The sequence below is a fragment of the Triticum aestivum genome, chromosome 1A (genome assembly GCF_018294505.1).
Source record: "Triticum aestivum cultivar Chinese Spring chromosome 1A, IWGSC CS RefSeq v2.1, whole genome shotgun sequence".
Lineage (NCBI taxonomy): Eukaryota > Viridiplantae > Streptophyta > Magnoliopsida > Poales > Poaceae > Triticum > Triticum aestivum.
The window spans coordinates 54,259,949-54,275,631 of NC_057794.1; positions in this window are offsets into that span (position 1 = coordinate 54,259,949).

A 15,683-nucleotide genomic window follows, 5' to 3' on the forward strand; every position below is an offset into this window, starting at 1 on the left:
TTATTGCCTTTCACTTGCACCATCGAACGATGTGAATAATAATAATAGTGCACGTGCATTGGACTAAGCTGGAATATGCAAGCATTCAATTCAAGAGAGAAGACAAGGTAATATGGGCTCTTTGTTAGATCAACAATAATGCATATAAGAGCCACTTTAACATTTTAATTATGGTCTTCTCCTCTCGACCTGTAACGCCCTCGATGCGGCTATATCTCCCACGTGTCGAACCACGACTTAGAGGCATAACCACATTGAAAGCAATGTCGCAAGTGAGGTAATCTTCACACAACCCATGTAATACATAAGGGAAAGAGATACATAGTTGGCTTACAATCGCCACTTCACACAATTACATGAATAAAGCATTACATCATCCAGATATACTCAAGGTCCGACTACGGAACCCAAAATTAAAAGAAGACTACCCCAAATGCTACACAGATCCACGATCGTCCCAACTGGGCTCCACTACTAATCAACTGGAAACGGAACAACATGACGAACACGATCTCCAACTAGCTCCTCCTAGAGCTTGGTTGCGTCATCTGCACGGTTCAACGGCACCTGCAAGCTGGTTTTGGAAGTATCTGTGAGTCACGGGGACTCAGCAATCTCACACCCTCGCGATCAAGACTATTTAATCTTATAGGAAGGTAAAAGGTATGAGGTGGAGCTGCAGCAAGCGACTAGCATATATGGTGGCTAACATACGCAAATGAGAGCGAGAAGAGAAGGCAAAAGCACGGTCGAACAAATATGAGCAAGAAGTGATCCTAAAACAACCTACGTCAAGCATAACTCCAACACCGTGTGCACTTCCCGGACTCGCCGGAAAGAGACCATCACGGTTACACACGCGGTTGATGTATTTTAATTAAGATCAACTTTAGATTTTCTACAACCGAACATTAACAAATTCCCATCTGCCCATAACCGCGGGCACGACTTTTAGAAGTTCAAATCCCTGCAGGGGTGTCCCAACTTAGCCCATCATAAGCTCTCACGGTCAATGAAGGATATTCCTTCTCCCAAGACAATCCGATCAGACTCGGCATCCCGGTTACATGACATCCTCGACAATGGTAAAACAAGTCCAGCAAGACCGCCTGATGCGCTACATCCTGATGGGAGCTGCACATATCTCGTTATCAGGGCACCGGATGAACACTATGTACAGCTAAAACCAACCCTCAAGTTTCCCCGAGGTGGCGCCGCAAGTGGCTCTGTTTTGGACCAACACTTAGACAAGCACTGGCCCCGGGGGGGGGGGGAGGGGTTAAAATAAAGATGACCCTTGGGCTGGCCTAACCCAAGGGAAAAAGAGGCTAGATGGCGAATGGTAAAACCAAGGTTGGGCCTTGCTGGAGGAGTTTTATTCAAGGCGAACTGTCAAGGGGTTCCCATTATAACCCAACCGTGTAAGGAACGCAAAATCCGGGAACATAACATCGATATGATGGAAACTAGGGCGGCAAGAGCGGAACAAAACACTAGGCATAAGGCCGAGCCTTCCACCCTTTACCAAGTATATGGATGCATTAATTAAATAAGAGATATTGTGATATTCCAACAAAATATCCATGTTCCAAACATGGAACAAGCTCCAATCTTCATCTACAACTAACAACGCTATAAGAGGGGTTGAGCAAAGCGGTAACATAGCCAAACAACGGTTTGCTAGGACAAGGCGGGTTAGAGGCTTGGCTCAACAATATGGGAGGCATGATAAGCAAGTGGTAGGTATCACGACATAGGCATAGCAAAAGAGCGAGCAACTAGCAAGCAAAGATAGAAGTGATTTCGAGGGTATGGTCATCTTGCCTGAAATCCCGCAAGGAAGAAGAACGAGTCCATGAAGAAGTCAAACGGACGTAGTCGAACGGTTCCTCACAACGCGACGTTATCGGAACCAACCCGAAGAAGCAACACCGGAAAGAAGCACACTACATAGTAAACAACCAACACATGAACATGGCATGATATGCGGGATGCGGTATGCGGTGCATATGCATGATTTGGAAAGGAATGATTGAACCTGGCCTCAACTTGGAAAACCAAGAGTGCCATTGGTAAGGTGAGTTGATTTCGGTCAAAATCTATATAAAGATCACCGGAATCGGATGCGCGGTTTGGAAATGACAAGCAAAACAAATATGACACCAGTCTGCGATAATCAGCAAGAAGCCATCTAAATGCATCAAGAAAAATATGCTACAACACTCAAACATGGCAACAAAATACATGGCAGGGTTCCACTCATGATGCTTGACAAAATATGAACACTGAGCTACGGCTAATTCACTCATTAACATGTTTAAACAAGCATGGCAAAAGTGCAAATGATAACAGGTTTCAGACTTAGTGAAATAAGCAACATGGCAGGAATTTATCATCAGGAAGCAATGTTTAGAGCACGATAACTACAAGCTATAGGAACATATCATGGCAAAGCAAGGCATGGAATGAAGCTACTCTAAGCATATAACAAAAGTCCCTTAGTGACCATGTGCCAAAAGGATCAGAAAATACAATTGCAAGCATGTGAACATAGCCAAACACAAACAGATTCAGACTTAGTGAAAAACTGGAGCATGGCAAAACAGTTAACAAGTAGGCATGTTTACGAGCTTGATGCACTCACTACGAGGCATTGCATGACAAACTAAGCATACACCCATCAAGAAGACATGACATAGAAGCTATACATGGCAAGAACAATATCATAGCATGCACGGATCAATAGCAACATCCTCGGCAAAATCGCTAAACATGTCAACAATCTGCCAGGAACATTTATAGCAAAAGTAGAACTCAATTGACTCAAGCCAGGGTGCTCCATAATTGAAAACAAAGACATGGATAGATAGAGCACCACAATATCTACAAAACATCCTTACTGATCATGCTCAAAAGAGGCACGGATCACTAGGAAACAACATGAACATATGGCATAAAAACAATAACATGACAAGGACTTAGTGAAATTCAAGTCCCTGAAATCAGCATCATTGAGTAAGCTACTTTGCATACTTGTGCTAGTCACCACAAAGATCACAAAAATACATGGCATACACCCCTGTAAAGATGGCATGGCATATATCAAAACACATGTAGAGCTCAGGATCATAGAATGCACACATTAATCATGGCAAAAATGACAAAATGGCATTTGCTGAAACAGATCTGACATAATCATCAAATAGCCCTCTTCCAACGACATTTCGGGCATCAAGATGAGCTCAAATGAAAATGATGCAATGAGATGAAATGATGTACTCGTCGAGACGAACATTTTGATGTGCTACACGCACGAACCGGAGGTACGGATGCAAAGTGATGACCAGATGAACATGGCTTAAAATTAGTGAGATCTGGGGACTTAGCCATATCACCTCGCGGAAAAAGTCAACGGGCGGACGAGGTGGTGCGGGATGACGAGATCTGGGACGGAGGGAGGCGTTTGGATGGAGGGACCGGTGGATCTGGTCCCGCTTCTTCTCCGGATCTGGCCGGACCGAACTCCGGCGAAGAGGGCGGCGAGCTCCGGCGAAGGTGGACTCCGGCGAGGCGAGGCCGAGGCGACGGTGGCGGCCGGCGGCGCGGCGAGGTCGGAGCAGCAGCGAGCAAAGCAGCGGGTGCGGCGGTCGAGACGGCGAGTGTGGCGGTCGGTGCCGGCGAGCAAGGCGGGGCGGCGGCGATGCGCAGCGGCGAGGAGGCGTGGGGAGGCGCATGGCGGCGGCGAGGCACGGAAGGACGCGAGCGGCGGCGGCCCAAACTGGCCCGGGGCGGGCCCGATCTGGGCTCCCTCGGGCCCGGCGGCGGGGAGGAGAGAGGAGGGCGACGTGTCGCCCCCTGGTTGGTCGCGGGAGGTGGTGATGCTGAGGTGGCGGCACCGGATTGGGCGGAGCAAGGTGGCGGCGGCGGCTGGACATTGTCCGGCTCGGCGCGGACGTGTCCGACGGCGCGAGGATGAAGAAGACTAGGGTTAGATCTGCGCGGAAATTTTGAGGAGAGCCACATATATATAGGTAGAGGGAGCTAGGAGGCTCCAAATGGAGTGCGGTTTTCAGCCACGCGATCGTGATCGAACGACCGAGATGATGGGAGAGGTTTAGGAGGGTTTTGGGCCACTTTGGAGGGGTGTGAGGCTGCAACACACACGAGGCCTTTTCAGTCCCTCGGTTAACCGTTGGAGTATCAAACGAAGTCCAAATGGCACGAAACTTGACAGGCGGTCTACCGGTAGAAAACCAAGGCCACATGACAAGTCTCGGTCCAATCCGAAAACGTTTAACACCCGCACACAAAAAGAGGTAGAAATGGACACCGAGTGAGATAGGAGCGCCGGATTGCAAAATGGACAACGGGGTAAATGCTCAGATGCATGAGACGAACATGTATGCAAATGAAATGCACATGATGACATGATATGCAATGCATGACGCACAAGCAATGACAAGGCAACAATAGCGAATAACTGGAGGACACCTGTCACATCGGTCTCGGGGCGTTACAACACTCCACCACTATGAGAGGATCTCGTCCCAAGATCTAGAATGACACCGGATGGAAACGGAAGAGAAAGAGAAGAGGTAAAACTAAGTTGCTTCTTTGACAAACGAGTGAAACCACAAGCCTTAAGAGGTTGAACAAATTGAAAGAAAGAATGCAACGAGAATGAGCGAAGTTGAAAGCAATCCGTTGGGAAAAAGAACAAGGAAGAACAAATTTGGGCAGCACTCCGGTTGAAAAGAGATGCAAGGCTTGATAAGGCGAAAAGAAATAGAGCAAAAGTGCACAACACTCAGGTTAAATGGATAGACATGAAAAGAACATGGTCCTGACAAGAACAAGAAGAATGGGTTGAAGAGAGCAACATCACAATACCTCCGGAACGAAAGAATATAAGATAGATAATTGAAATAAAAGAAAGGAGAAGAAAAAGGCAACTTCTGCCACAACATAGCTTAAAAAGGCATATTTAGGAGAAGGGTCGAACGGAGTTGTTGGAAAACCAACAACGAAAAGGACAAGGTTGTAGTGGACTTATAGAAAACATCTCAAACTAAGAGGTAAAATTCTGCCACCAACGAAAAAACAAAAGATTGGATAGATAACACCAAGGAGATGAGAAACTTATTCACCAGGAGGGTAAAAGAACTTGTGTCATTTATAAGCACCATAATAGCAACAATCCTTAGGGAAAGCTTTAGGTGAAATATAACCCAAGATAACTTCAATGAAGAGATTGATGGATTGAAAGATGACTTGAACAAAGAGAAAATTATGGATTTTAGATATGTCACTCTTGAAAAACTTGTGAATCATGAAACACGAAGGGAAAATATCGAGAATGACATAACACCACCTCAAAAGATAAGGTAAAACGAATTGCACTCCGGATTGCAGGAAGAAGAAAATTTGAAGTATATCTTGGCGGATCATAGCCTTCAAGAGATATCTTGAAGAACAATTGAAGAATGAAAAGAATCCTTGACGAACCACCATGAGGAACTACGGTAATAAAAGGATGATCAAACAAAAGGAAAGAGAAATTGAAAACACAAGGTGAAACCTCGTAATGATTTGGATGGATCCTCGTGATGATATAATCGAGGGAGCTTGGAACTCCGAGAAAAGAAAGATGAACAAATGAAATCAAGAATTTGATTAGCCTCTGGAATAAGGAATTGAATTACTCGATGAAAACAAGAATAAGAATTATGTGACACGTATCCTACACCAATTTAAATTGGTGAGAAGCACCGGATTTGGCATACTACTTATTCTCGTAGAAAGGATTAAGAGAGATATCGCGCCATCTTGGGAAGGTCTTCAATGAACCACCGGTAAAATGAAACAACGAATAAATTGATATGATAACCAAGGAAGAGAGTGTTGGGGATCGTAGCAGAAATTTAAAATTTTCTACGCATCACCAAGATCAATCTCTGGAGTAATCTAGCAATGAGGGGAAGGAGAGTGCATCTACATACCCTTGTAGATCGCTAAGCGGAAGCATTCAAGAACGCGGATGAAGGAGTCGTACTCGCAGTGATTCAGATCACGGTTGATTCCGATCTAGCGCCGAACGGACGACGCCTCCGCGTTCAACACACGTACAGCCCGGGGACGTCTCCTCCTTCTTGATCCAGCAAGGGGATAGGAGAAGTTGAGGGAGAACTCCAACAGCACGATGGCATGGTGGCAATGGAGCTCGTGGTTCTCCAGCAGGGCTTCGCCAAGCACTATGGAGGAGGAGGAGGTGTAGGAGGAGGGAGGGCTGCGCCAGGGAAGAGGTGCGGCCGCCCTCTCTCTCCCTCACTATATATAGGGGGAAGGGAGGAGGGGGAGGCACCCTAGGGTTCCCTAGGGGCGGCGGCCAGGCAGATGGGATCTCCCTAGGGAAAATCCTAGGGAGACTTGCCCCCCAAGCCAAGCAGGTGGAGGCTTGCCTCCCAAGCCAGGTGGAGGCGCCCCACCTCCCCAAGTAACATGGGAAAGGGTGTGGGGGGCGCACCACCCCTTAGTGGGCTGGTTTGCCCCTTCCCCTTTGGCCCATGAGGCCCTCCAACACTTGCCGGGGCTCCCGAAACACCTTTCCGTCATGCTGGCCATAGCCTGGTACCCCCGGAACACTTCCGGACTCCAATACCCTTCGTCCAATATATCGATCTTCACCGCCAGACCATTCCGGAACTCCTCGTGACATCCGGAATCTCATTCGGGACTCCGAACTACCTTCGGTAACCACATACTATTTCCCATAACAACTCTAGCATCACCGAACCTTAAGTGTGTAGACCCTACAGGCTCAGGAGTCATGCAGACATGGCCGAGACAACTCTCCGATCAATAACCAACAGCGGGATCTGGATACCCATGTTGGCTCCCACATGCTCCACGATGATCTCACTGGATGAACCACGATGTCAAGGATTCAATCAATCCCGTATACAATTCCCTTTGTCTATCGGTACGATACTTGCCCGAGATTCGATCGTCGGTATCCCGATACCTTGTTCAATCTCGTTACCGACAAGTCTCTTTACTCGTTTCGTAACACATCATCCCGTGATCAACTCTTTGGTCACATTGTGCACATTATGATGATGTCCTACCGAGTGGGCCCAGAGATACCACTCCGTTACACGGAGTGACAAATCCCAGTCTCGATTCGTGCCAACCCAACAGACACTTTCGGAGATACCTGTAGTGAACCTTTATAGCCACCCAGTTATGTTGTGACGTTTGGCACACCCAAAGCACTCCTACGGTATTCGGGAGTTGCACAATCTCATGGTCTAAGGAAATGATACTTGACATTAGAAAAGCTTTAGCATATGAACTACATGATCTTTGTGCTAGGCTTAGGATTGGGTCTTGTCCATCACATCATTCTCCTAATGATGTGATCCCGTTATCAACGACATCCAATGTCCATGGTTAGGAAACCGTAACCATCTATTGATCAACGAGCTAGTCAACTAGAGGCTTACTAGGGACATGGTGTTGTCTATGTATCCACACATGTATCTGAGTTTCCTATCAATACAATTCTAGCATGGATAATAAACGATTATCATGAACAAGGAAATGTAATAATAACCAATTTATTATTGCCTCTAGGGCATATTTCCAATAGTCTCCCACTTGCACTAGAGTCAATAATCTAGTTCACATCGCCATGTGATTAACACTCACAGGTCACATCGCCATGTGACCAACATCCAAGAGTCTACTAGACTCAACGATCTAGTTCACATCACTATGTGATAAATACTCAAAGAGTTTTGGGTTTGATCATGTTATGCTTGTGAGGGAGGTTGTAGTCAACTGGTCTTGCCATATTCAGATCCCTATGTATTTCGCAAAACTTTATGTCGTAGATGCTGCTACCATGTTCCACTTGGAGCTATTCCAAATTATTGCTCCATTATACGTATCCGGTATCTCTACTCAGAGCTATCCGGATAGGTGTCAAGCTTTCATCGACGTCACTCTTTATGTCGAACTCTTTATCACCTCCATAACCGAGAAACATTTCCTTATTCCTCTAAGGACAATTTTTAACCGCTATCTGGTGATCTACTCCTAGATCACCTTTGTACCCTCTTGCTAGACATGTGGCAAGGCACACATCAGGTGTGGTACTCAGCATGGCATACCGTATAGAGCCTATGAAAAGATCATAGGGGACGACCTTCGTCCTTCCTCTTTCTTCTGCCGTGGTCAATCTTTGAGTCTTACTCAACTTCCCACCTTACAACTCAGGTAAGAACCCCTTCTTTGACTGATCTATTTTGAACTCCTTCAAAAACATGTCAAGGTGTGCGTTCTTTGAAAGTATCATCAGGCGTCTTGATCTATCTCTATAGATCTTGAGGTCCAATATGTAAGCAGCTTTATCTAGGTCTTCCTTTGAAAATCACTCTTCAAACAAACTATTTATGCTTTCCAGAAATTCTACATTATTTTGGATCAACAATATGTCATCCACATATACTTATCAGAAATGTTGTAGTGCTCCCACTCACTTTCTTGTAAATAAAAGTTTCTAGCAAACATTGTATAAACCTAAAAGCTTTGATCACTCCATCAAAACATATATTCCGATTCCGAGATGCTTGCTCTAGTCCATAGAAGGATTGCTGGAGCCAGCATACCCTTTAGCATCCTTAGGATCGTCAAAACCTTTTATTGTATCACATACAACTTTTCTTACGAAAACTGGTAAAAAAACTTGTTTTGACATCCATTTGTCAGATTTCATAATCGAAAAATACAGCTAATGCTAACATGATTCCGACGGACTTAAGCATCGCTACGGGTGAGAAATTCTCATCGTAGTCAACTCCTTGAACTTGTGAAAAGACTCTTTCCCACAAGTCGAGCTTCATAGACGGTAACATTACCGCCCACGTCCGTCTTCTTCTTAAAGACCCATTTATCTCAATGGCTTGACGATCATCGGGCAAGTCCACCAAAGTCCATACTTTGTTCTGATACATGGATCCTATCTCGGATTTCATGGCTTCCAACCATCTGTCGGAATACGGGCCCACCATCACTTCTCCATAGCTCGTAGGTTCATTATTGTCTAACAACATGGTATCTAAGACAGGATTACCGTACCACTCAGGAGTAGTACATATCCTTGTCGACCTATGAGGTTTGATAGCAACTTGATCCGAAGCTTCATGATTACTATCATTAACTTCCTATTCAACAGATGTAGGCGCCACAGAAAACATCTTTCTATGTTGTAGCACTCTCTGGTTGAAGTAAAGGTTCGACAACCTCATCAAGTTCTATCTTCCTCCCACTCAATTCTTTCGAGAGAAACTCCTTCTCGAGAAAGGACCCGTTCTTAGCGACAAACAATTTGCCCTCGGATCTGAGATAGAAGGTATACCCAACTATCACCTTTGGGTATCCTATGAAGACGTGTTTGTCCGCTTTGGGTTCGAGCTTCTCCGGCTGAAGCCTTAAGCATCTCAGCCCCAAACATTAAGAAACGACAACTTTGGTTTCTTGCCAAACCAATGTTCATACGGCGTCATCTCAATGGACTTATATGGTGTCCTATCTAAAGTGAATGCAGCTGTCTCTAATGCATAACCTCAAAATAATAGCGGTAGATCGGTAAGAGACATCATAGATCGCACCATATCTCATAAAGTTCGATTACGACGTCCGGACACACCATTACCCTGTGGTGTTCCAGGTGGCTTCAACTGTGAAACAATTCCACAATGTCTTAAGTGTTTGCCAAACTCATAACTCAGAAATTCTCATTGATCAGATCGTAGGAATTTGATCTTCTTGTTATGATGATTCTTAACTTCACTCTGAAATCGCTTGAACTTTTCAAACGTTTCCGACTTGTGCTTCATTAAGTAAATATACCTATATCTACTCAAATCATCAGTGAAGATGAGAAAATAGCGATATCCACCGCATGCTTCAATTCTCATTGGATCACACGCATCAGCATGTATGATTTCCAACAAGTCACTTGCCCATTTCATTGTACCTAAAAATGGGGTCTTAGTCATCCTGCCCATGAGGCACGGCTCGCATGTGTCAAGCGATTCAAAATCAAGTGACTCCAAAAATCCATCGACATGGAGTTTCTTCATGCATCTTACGCCAATATGACCTAAGCGGCGGTGCCACAAGAAAGTGGTACTATCTACATCTTTTGGCGTGAACATGTGTATTACTACGACCGAGATTCATTGAACCATTCACATAGGGTGCATGACCATGGAAGGTATTATTCATGTAAACAGAATAACCATTATTCTCTAACTTAAATGAATAACTGTATTGCAATGAACATGATCTAATCATATTCATGCTCAACGTAGACACCTGATAACATTTATCTAGGTTCAATACTAACCCCGAAGGCAGATGGAGCGTGCGATTGTGATCTCATCAACTTTGGAAACACTTCCAACACACATCGTCACCTCGCCCTTAGCCAGTCTCCGTTTAGTCCGAAGCTTTTGCTTCAAGTCACCAATAATAACAACTGAACCAGTATCCAATACCCAGGTACTACCAGGAGTACTAGTGAGGTACACATTAATAACACGTATATACTTTGTTGAAGTTGCCAGCCTTCTTTTCTACCATCCATTTGGGGTAATTCCGCTACCAGTGACCGTTCCCCTTACAATAGAAGCACTTAGTCTCGGGTTTGGGTTCAACCTTGGGTTCCTTCACTGGAGCGGCAACTGGTTTGCCATCCATGAAGTTTCCCTTCTAGCCCTTGCCCTTCTTGAAACCAGTGGTCTTGTTAAACCATCAACACTTGATGCTCCTTCTTGATTTCTACCTTTTGCGGTCTTAAGCACCGCGAACAGCTCCGGGATCAACTCCATCCCTTGCATGTCATAGTTCATCACGAAGATCTAGTAGCTTAGTGATAGTGGCTAGAGAACTCTATCAATCACTATCTTATCTGGAAGTTTAACTCCCACTTGATTTAAGTGATTGTAGCACCCAGACATTCTGAGCACATGCTCACTAGCTGAGCTATTCTCCTCCATCTTGTTGGCTAAAGAACTTGTCAGAGGTCTCACACCTCTCAACACGGGCATGAGCCTGAAATCCCAATTTCAGCTCTTGGAACATCTCATATGTTCTATGGCGTTCAAAACGTCATTGGAATCCCGATTCTAAGCCGTAAAGTATGGTGCACTAAACTATCAAGTAGTCATCAGGATGTGTCTGTCAGGTGTTCACAACATCCACAGACGACGTTGTAGGGGTTTGCACATCGAGCGGTGCATCAAAGACGTAAGCCTTCTGTGTAGCAGTGAGGACACTCCTCGGACTACGGACCTAGTCCGCATCATTGCTTACAATATCTTTCAACTTAATCTTTCTCTAGGAACGTATTGAAACAGGGAGCTACAACGTGAGCTATTTATCTACAACATATTTGCAAAGACAATTTAGACTATGTTCATGATAATTGAGTTCATCTAATCAAATTATTTAATGAACTCCCACTCAGATAGACATCCCTCTAGTCATCTAAGTGAAACATGATCCGAATCGACTAGGCCGTGTCCGATCATCACGTGAGACGGACTAGTCATCAACGGTGAACATCTCATGTTGATCGTATCTTCTATACGACTCATGTTCGACCTTTCGGTCTTCCGTGTTCCGAGGCCATGTCTGTACATGCTAGGCTCATCAAGTCAACCTAACTGTTTCGCATGTGTCCCGAGGCCATGTCTGTACATTCTAGGCTCGTCAACACCCGTTGTATTCGAACGTTAGAATCTATCACACCCGATCGTCACGTGGTGCTTCGAAACAACGAACCTTCGCAACGGTGCACAGTTAGAGGGAACACAATTCTTGAAATTATTGCAAGGGATCATCTTATTTAAGCTACCGTCGTTCTAAGCAAATAAGATGTAAAACATGATAAACATCACATGCAATCAAATAGTGACATGATATGGCCAATATCATTGCTCCTTTTGATCTCCATCTTCGGGGCTCCATGATCATCGTTGTCACCGGCATGACACCATGATCTCCATCATCATGATCTCCATCATCGTGTCTTCTTGAAGTTGTCTCGTCATCCTTTACTTCTACTACTATGTCTAACGCTTTAGCAATAAAGTAAAGTAATTACATGACGTTTAAGTTGACACGCAGGTCATAAATAAATTAAGACAACTCCTATGGCTCCTGCCGGTTGTCATACTCATCGACATGCAAGTCGTGATTCCTATTACAAGAACATGATCAATCTCATACATCACATATATCATTCATCACATCCTTTTGGCCATATCACATCACAAGGCATATGCTGCAAAAACAAGTTAGACGTCCTCTAATTGTTGTTGCAAGTTTTTACGTGGCTGCTATAGGTTTCTAGCAAGAACGTTTCTTACCTACGCGAAAACCACAACGTGATATGCCAATTTCTATTTACCCTTCATAAGGACCCTTTTCATCAAATCCGATCCGACTAAAGTGGGAGAGACAGACACCCGCTAGCCACCTTATGCAACTAGTGCATGCCAGTCGGTGGAACCAGTCTCACGTAAGCGTACGTGTAAGGTCGGTCCGGGCCGCTTCATCCCACGATGCCGTCGAATCAAGATAAGACTAGTAACGACAAGTAAATTGACAATATCGATGCCCACAACTGCTTTGTGTTCTACTCGTGCATAGAAACTACACATAGACCTAGCTCATGATGCCACTGTTGGGGATTGTAGCAGAAATTTAATATTTTCTACGCATCACCAAGATCAATCTCTGGAGTAATCTAGCAACGAGGGGAAGGAGAGTGCATCTACATACCCTTGTAGATTGCTAAGCGGAAGCGTTGCAAGAACGCGGATGAAGGAGTCGTACTCACAGTGATTCAAATCGCGGTTGATTCCGATCTAGCGCCGAACGGACGACGCCTCCGCGTTCAACACACGTACAGCCCGGGGACGTCTCCTCCTTCTTGATCCAGCAAGGGGAGAGGAGAAGTTGAGGGAGAACTCCAGCAGCACGACGACATGGTGGCAATGGAGCTCGTGGTTCTCCAGCAGGGCTTCGCCAAGCACTATGGAGGAGGAGGAGGTGTAGGAGGAGGGAGGGCTGCGCCAGGGAAGAGGTGCGGCTGCCCTCTCTCTCCCTCACTATATATAGGGGGAGGGGAGGAGGGGGAGGCGCCCTAGGGTTCCCTAGGGGCGGCGGCCAGGAAGATGGGATCTCCCTAGGGAAAATCCTAGGGAGACTTGCCCCCCAAGCCAAGCAGGTGGAGGCTTGCCTCCCAAGCCAGGTGGAGGCGCCCCACCTCCCCAAGTAACGTGGGAAAGGGTGTGGGGGTTCGCGCTACCCCTTAGTGGGCTGGTTTGCCCCTTCCCCTTTGGCCCATGAGGCCCTCCAACACTTGCCAGGGCTCCCGAAACACCTTTCGGTCATGCTGGCCATAGCCTGGTACCCCCGGAACACTTCCGGACTCCAATACCCTTCATCCAATATATCGATCTTCACCGCCAGACCATTCCGTAACTCCTCGTGACATCCGGAATCTCATTCGGGACTCCGAACTACCTTCGGTAACCACATACTATTTCCCATAACAACTCTAGCGTCACCGAACCTTAAGTGTGTAGACCCTACGGGCTCAGGAGTCATGCAGACATGGCCGAGACAACTGCCCGGTCAATAACCAACAACGGTATCTGGATACCCATGTTGGCTCCCACATGCTCCACGATGATCTCATCGGATGAACCACGATGTCAAGGATTCAATCAATCCCGTATACAATTCCCTTTGTCTATCGGTACGATACTTGCCTGAGATTCAATCGTCGGTATCCCGATACCTTGTTCCATCTCGTTACCGGGAAGTCTCTTTACTCGTTCCGTAACACATCATCCCATGATCAACTCCTTGGTCACATTGTGCACATTATGATGATGTCCTACCGAGTGGGCCCAGAGATACCTCTCCGTTACACGGAGTGACAAATCCCAGTCTTGATTCGTGCCAACACAACAGACACTTTCGGATATACCTGTAGTGAACCTTTATAGCCACCCAGTTACGTTGTGACGTTTGGCACACCCAAAGCACTCCTACGGTATCCGGGAGTTGCACAATCTCATGGTCTAAGGAAATGATACTTGACATTAGAAAAGCTTTAGCATATGAACTACAGGATCTTTGTGCTAGGCTTAGGATTGGGTCTTGTCCATCACATCATTCTCCTAATGATGTGATCCCGTTATCAACGACATCCAATGTCCATGGTTAGGAAACCGTAACCATCTATTGATCAACGAGCTAGTCAACTAGAGGCTTACTAGGACATGGTGTTGTCTATGTATCCACACATGTATCTGAGTTTCCTATCAATACAATTCTAGCATGGATAATAAACGATTATCATGAACAAGGAAATATAATAATAACCAATTTATTATTGCCTCTAGGGCATATTTCCAACAGAGAGATCTTGAATGAACCACCGTAAGAATTGAAAATGAAAGAAGGAAAGGCACAATTCACCGGGAAGAATTGGAAAAAGAATGAAGATGCTTTAGTGAAAAATTTGATACATGAGAACGAAGAGATCACGAGCTGATTAGAGATCACTTAAACGATGCACCGGTAAGATTTGGAGAAACGGGAGATGAAAGCTAGAATGAATGATATTTGAAAAGATGGCCTTTAGAGGAAAGAAATGGAAACAACTCATGAAATGCTCCGGGTGGGTGAAAAGAATTCTCACAATCAAAACAATTATGAGAGGATGGCGGTAAGCTAGCATCATGAATCTTTGAGAGAATGGATAAGATATGGAGGAAAAACTCTTCTTCTGTCTTCAAAATCCGAGAATGAAGACGGGAAACATCACCAAGAATTGTTTAGACACTGCGGAAGAATCAAAAGCGAAGAGGTTGAGCCAACGATGAAAAGATTTTGACAGATCTTGGAGAAGACATTTGACTGATGATAATTCATTCTTACGTCAAACTTTAAAAGATTTGAGAATAGCTCCAGTAAAATTAGAAGAGTCAGGTAAGATCCTGGGAAAAGACCCGTGGGTTAGGGCCCACTCAAAAGAAACACCGTAGAACAATTACTTGAAAAGGAGATAGCACCGGTTGAGTTAAATGGCTTGAATGAGATAACATCCTCGAAAGATCTTGAACGACTGCAGAGGGAAACACGAATCTTCTGAGCTATCTTGAGCACTCCAGAACAATTGAATAGCAAGCGGGGAATGATTAAGAATTGCACCGGCAAGAGAAAGCATTGAAATACGATAAATAATATGATCAACACTGAAATCTTGAATTGAAACCACCGGAGAAGAAAAGAATGAATAATGATGAACTTGAGGCTCCGTTAAAATCTTCATGAGAAACACCGGGTAAGAACATTGACGGAAAAGAATGGAAAGACTTCACATTAATAAGATGGATACTTGATTAAGAAATCCGAGTCCTTGAAGAAAAAGGGTGGGTGGGCGGGAAAAACAAAGACAACTTGGAACGGATGAAGCAAACACCATTGACGAAAAAACTGAGAATGGATCTTGCAAATGTTGAAATGATCGGATCCACTTGAAGAGAAACACGCCGGTTGAAAAGGATTGACATTACAATCTCAATTATCATGAAGGA